The following is a 6,505-nucleotide window of genomic DNA, read 5'->3' on the forward strand; positions in this document are numbered from 1 at the left end:
GTATTACGGAGACGTCCTCGTGATCTGTCTCAGACTCAATAGTCTGGCGGATTTCAATCGCGTAGCAATTATACGAATATACGACGCCGTGTAAAAATGAACGCGACTGTACGCCTCGCTAGCCGGAAGACGAATACCTTCCCGGCGGGCTTCACGTTCATCCCGACACGTTCACGCTTGCGCAGTATCGTCGGTCCGTGCCTTTTTCCGGCGCTGGGGCGCAACGTGGTCGTCGCAGCGCTCGCAAAACACTTAACGCTAAAGATAACTAGGGAACTGTAACACCGATGCCATCTATGAGCATTCTACCGAATTGCCACTTACATCAACAATGTTCACATAGGGTGCGTTTTGCTATTCACTCGCAGTACTGGCAGCACTGTAAATCCGTTCCAATATACGCGGCAGTAAGCTGTCAAAGCGTTTTCGTGTTCATGTGACGTCATAGATTTTGTCGTCACTCCCTACTTTTATTACTGCGGCTCGCGAGGTGAGGCATTCGCAGTAAAAACATGGCGGCTATGGCGGCACCTTTGAAAAAATTGGTCCTTACCTATGTGAACCTTGCACCCGACTTTCAAAAAATTAATTTTTTTACGGAAAACGTTAGCATTTGGTTTGTAGTTGTTTGTAGTAACAAAAATTTCGTTTGTAGTTTAATACATTAAAAATTATAAACATTTAAAAAATTACTCGCACCTCACTTTGAGATAACTCAAATCCGCTTGCGCCATTTTCTTCAAAATTGTTTGTAGTTGTTTGTAGTGCTTTTCTTTTCGTTTGTAACTACAAACAAACTGCAACTGCAACTGCACCATTCAAAAGTTATTATATTTTTGCAATAAACAAAAAGTGTAACTTTGCCAATTTTGGAGATATTTCAAATCCGCTTGTGCCATCTTTTTCAAAAACGTTTGTAGTTGTTTGTAATGCTTTTCTTTTTGTTTATAGTTGCACTGTTCAAAAGTTATTATATTTTTGCAATAAACAAAAAGAGATAATTTTGAGAGACAATTTTGGAGATATTTTAAACGAAAACGGAACGAAAACTATTACAAACAACTACAAACAATTCTACATCGAGTCGCGCAATTAGTTTTAAAATATTTCCAAAATTGGCAAAGTTACACTTCTGGTATATTGCAAAAATATCATAACTAGATATATCTAGATAGTGCTAAATACAAGTAACTAGATAGTGCAAAATACAAAAGTTACTCTTTCTGTTTATTGCAAAAATATAATAACTTTTGAATGGTGCAACTATGAACAAAAAGAAAAGCACTACAAACAACTACAAATGATTCTAAGAAAGATGGCGCAAACGGATTTGAGATATCTTAAAGTGGAGTGCGAGTAATTTTTTTAATTTTTATCGTTTTTAATGTATTAAACTACAAACGAAATTTTTGTTACTACAAACAACTATAAACAAAATGCTAACGTTTTCTGTAAAAAAATTAATTTTTCGGAAGTCGGGTGCCAGGTTCACATAGGTTTGGTCCTTGTGGACCTGGAAGGCAACAACGAGAAATATACAGTAATTGTTAATTATGAAAATGCGGAAAAAGCCCGAAAAGATTACTACTACTACTACTACTAAATTAATATAATAAATATAATAATAAATAATTTCGATATTTTTATAAATCAGAAAACTGTTATTTATTTTATAGACATAACTTTTGCAACATTATTGTTTAAGTACAAGATTCTTTTTTATATATTTAGAATAGGTGCTCCTATCGTCGTGTCACGTCGTATCTTAGATAGGTTAAGATAGGTTATATTTCTTTCTTATACGGGTGCGTTTCGACATTCACTAGCAGTACTGGCAGTACTGTGGTCGTCGTTCCGTTATTCCAGCCTGAAAGTAACAACAGCAATATAGAAACGCTCCTGCAGTTCTACTCAATGACGTCATATCGTCAGTACTTACAGTGAATATCGAAACGCACCCATACACAATCTCTTCACGATTTTTATTGCCCGTTTCTAACAAAAATTGATAAATATATTGGCTCTATAGCGTCTACAAATTTGTGGAAAATTTTTAAATACGACGAATTAACGATCAATATGCGCCAACAAGGAGATGAATCTTATCGTGAATTACTCTCGAGAGTTCGTATTGGTTTATTGACAAAATCTGATTTTGAGATTCTCGAAAAAAGAAAAATATCTTTTAAAGGCGAGTCTTTCGAAACAAGATTATACGAATTATGTAATTTTATTGATAATTTGCCACCTGATACCGTTTGTTTACTGCCTACTTGTCATATGTTCGATGTTCTTAACACTGCAATGTTAAGACGTATTGATTCAAAAGAAACATTAATTGCTGAAGATACTGTTGCGCCCGCGCTGAGACACCCGTTGCACGAGCAGAAGTCGAAGATCGTCCCTGACGACCAGCTGTTTTGAATTCATCGATTAACCACGATTTGTTGTTTTGTTTGTTTTGTGCTGAGCCTCCGTCTCCGAGCGGACGTGACAGCTCGTTTCTGTGTTTTAATCTGTTTGCTCTAATAAACGAGTCTTTCTATTTCTTACATTGTGTCGTCTCATTGACCGCGAATACCGGTTGCGCGAGTGAGGGAGAGTGCGAGCGGCGAGACGCGAACGCGGACTCGGCGAGCGCAACAATACGTTTGAATGTAGTAATCATATAAGAAAGAAAGTATTTTAAAAATTGACGGATAATGATGAAGATAATACTAAAACAACTGGACTTTCAAGACAAATTACAATTAAAATTGGAGCTAAAGTCATGATAAGACGCAATATTGATGTCACTTTGGGCCTTGTAAATGGTACAATTGCTACAGTTATTTCTGTTGTGCAGGATACTGATTATGTAGAAAAGATAAAACTTCTTTTACCGTCTGGTTTGGAGTATTTTATTGAAAGAGTAAGTGTCAAGTTTCAAGTAATGGATATGGATAAAGCGTATGTTGTTAGAAAACAATTTCCATTATCTTTGAGTTATGGTATCACCATTCATAAAAGCCAACTTAAGCTTGCGAAACGCTGTTATAGATATAGGTAATTCTGTATTTAGTCATGGTCAAGCATACGCAATGTTATCCCGAGTAACATCTCTGGATGGATTGCATTTAATTAATTTTAATCCGTTATCTGTAACAGCTAGTGATAGAGCTATTACCGAATATAATTGGCTAATAGCCAATTTCTTCTAAGGTGGCAGTCTCAATAGCCAATCTCTTTCTAAGGTGGCAGTTAAAAAGAAATGAAGAGTGAGGTTGACCCTAGAGTTATCCAACGGTGAAGAAATTGGCCTTAAGGGGATCCTGCAGTGACAGGCGAACTCGAACGTGAATACAACCGCCACCCAAGCGGAACTAAAAATGTCGATAATACTGACATTTCTAATCCCGGTTTTGCCCCACACAGCACATAATATTGCAGAAATATTGCAGTAATATTGCAATATAGTGAAAATATTACGTATTACAATAAAAAATTTCAGAAATATTACTGATGTATTACACGTTTTTAAATAATATTGAAATATTACAGTAATATTGCTACAATATATTGTTGAAATATAATACTTTAAGTAGCAAAATAATGTCAAATGACATTTTAATGACATCTTATTGACGTCATTAAAACGTTATTAAGGTATCACACAATCATACGTATTGCACAGATAATATATACCAGTTAAAGAATTTTGGACTGAAAGAAAGAAAAATCTAAATCAAAAAATGTGATGAAATCAAAAGAGACTGACTTGTACTTTTGGGGAATAAAAGTGATTAAGATAAATTTTATAAGTGGTGGTATTTAATTTTATAACTTGTTATTTGTTTTGTAATAATAAAAGGTAATTATATGTACAATTAATTTCTAATTAAGAGCCAGTAAGTAAATTGATAATAAAATAAATGGATAAAATTTAAAATTTATATTTCTTATATAATCAATATTAAACTTTTCAAATTACGAGTTTGTCACACGGATAAACAGAACGTTTCTGAGTGCGTAAGTGGAGGGAAGAACGCTAGTGTGTGTGGCTATGCGCTTGGTCGCAGCACCGACCCCCATCATTCCCGGTCTTCTCTCGCTGTCTCTTGCATGGCTCCGTGAGACCACGCAATCACGTGTACGACACCGCACAGAAACAATCGTTTTAATTTCAGGTAATTTTTCTTTATTTAATAAATATTGTTCACACAAATATTTTTAAAAGTATTTTTGTATAATTATTACTAATATGTACATTGTACATATATATTTGGCGATTTGTCTTTAAATCCAAAAATAGAGATTACGTGGCATAATGGTCTGCAAAAACCACGTTAATATCATAAAAATCATTTCAATGACCATCTTAAAATACATATATTTGCCTTTATAACCTTATTGAACGAGTCTCTAATGAAATTATTTATTAACGGTTTTATACTTAAATCTGGATGCTAACTTAACCTCAAAATTTTCAACAGTTTAATCCAACTGGAGCCCTTAGTTGGAGATACGTGATAGAAATATGCCGATCCTAAATCTTCTAAAAAGCAGTTTAATCATTAATTAAATGATTTAACCATAATTATTTAACCATTTACATGACTTTATGATAATTATTGTTCTTGTGCTATATGTTACAGTATTGCTTTCCATCAGTGGATGTTCATGCAGTCCAGAGCAGCACCAAGTAGTTTGATGGACGAGCAAAAGATTTATTTATTAGATATGTAAATAAGAAAAAATTAAATTTGATATAAACCATACTTTCCAATATTAATCGTCAATACTGAAAATCCAAAGTATACGTGTAACATCAACTACAGATTTTCAGTATACATAGATAGTGAATATCACAATACAAATTCATACTTAACCTACTTTTATGTTTAAAATATATAATTAGATGTAAATAATAATTACTGTTTTTGTATTATGTTACAGTGTTACGTTGCTTTCCATCAGTGGAAGTTCACGCAGAGCAGCACCAAGCAGTTTGATTTCTATCAAACTCTTCTGAGCGACAGCTTCATTTATTAGATACATAAGTAAGAAAAATTTAAACTTGGTATAAACTGCGTTCCAATATTTTAATATCCAGTACTGAAAATCTAAAGTGTATATATAACATTAACCATAGATTTTCAGTATAGACAGTGAATATCAGAACACGTCATATTTAACCCCGTACTCTTATGTTTTAATATGTAATTATGTATGAAATAAACAGGGTGATTTTTATTTCGTGTGCCAATCATCTCCGCTATAATTATCTCAGAAAGTATTGATTTATTGGAAAAATGTTTCAGATAAAAGTTGGAGAGTTCAAGGAGGACCAATAGACAATTTTATTAAATTTTGAGTCCTGGACTTGTGTTAAGCCTAATAAGATCCAAGTCAATTTATTTAAATAGAAACCCCCTTTTTATGGTATCATCTTTTTCTACTAATTAATATGAACAACTTTTGTCTGAAACATTTTTTTATTTGCCTTATACTTTTTGAGATATTCAAGGAAAACTTGGTATTTTTTTCAATATTTAGCTTACAATAGATGTTTGTCAATAAATGTTCGTCGGAGTGAAAAGTGGTACAGGACTTTTTGACTTGATTTGGTTTGAAGACTATACTGTTGCAATAGTATTCTAATTTCTTTAAATAATTATGTACACATGAAAGCTTCAAGAAAATGTATACACAAATATTTAAAGAAATTAGGGTATTATTGCAATAGCATATTCTTGAGACCATATCAAGTAAAAAAGTCTTGTATCATTTTCACCTCCGACAAGCATTTATCAAGATATAAGCTAAATATTAAAAAAATTAGCAAATTTTTCTTGAATATCTCAAGAAGTATAAGGCAAATAAAAAATGTTTCAGACAAAAGTTGTTTATATTAATTAGTAGAAAAAAATGATGTAATAAAAAACGAATTTTTATTTAAAAAATTTGACTTGGACCCTACTGGGCTCAACATGGGTTTTAGACTCAAAATCTAATAAGATCATTCATTATTCCTCTATAAACCCTCCAACTTTTATCTGAAACATTTTTCCAATAAACTAATACTTTCTGAGATAATTAGTGAAGATAATTGGCATACAAAATAAAACTCACCTTGTATAATTAGATATAAATAATAATTACAGTTTTTGTATTATGTTATAGTGTTACGTCATTCTTTATCAGTAGAAATTCATACAGTGCAGAGTAGCATGGAGCAGTTTTGAAAAACAAAGAAATAGAAAGATAATATCAATATAATTTTTTTAATATTGTATGTAATACTATTATTAAAAATAACAATTTGATAAAATTTAATAATATTCATTAAAATGTTTTAATTTTTAGCAATATTAAATAAATATTATCTAATATTACACAAATAATATTATTGCGTTTACAATATTAATATTATTTTAAAATTGTATGTAACAATACTATTAAAAATAATTTAATACAATTTAATAAAAATTATTAAAATGGTTTTTTAATTTCTAGCAATATTGTA

At 31.8% G+C, this 6,505-nt stretch overlaps 1 long non-coding RNA gene across 1 annotated transcript; it reads left to right on the top strand.

Annotated features, from left to right (window-relative positions):
* The first annotated feature begins 4,695 nt into the window (after positions 1-4,695).
* Positions 4,696-6,184, top strand: LOC112451627. The gene is made up of 3 exons (XR_003040392.1): positions 4,696-4,721; positions 4,936-5,039; positions 6,163-6,184. It is a non-coding gene; the product is annotated as an uncharacterized LOC112451627 (long non-coding RNA).
* Positions 6,185-6,505: the final 321 nt, after the last annotated feature.

This window comes from Temnothorax curvispinosus, unplaced genomic scaffold, assembly GCF_003070985.1.
Source record: "Temnothorax curvispinosus isolate PA1 unplaced genomic scaffold, ASM307098v1 QBEX01002423.1, whole genome shotgun sequence".
In the NCBI taxonomy this organism is placed as follows: Eukaryota; Metazoa; Arthropoda; class Insecta; order Hymenoptera; family Formicidae; genus Temnothorax; species Temnothorax curvispinosus.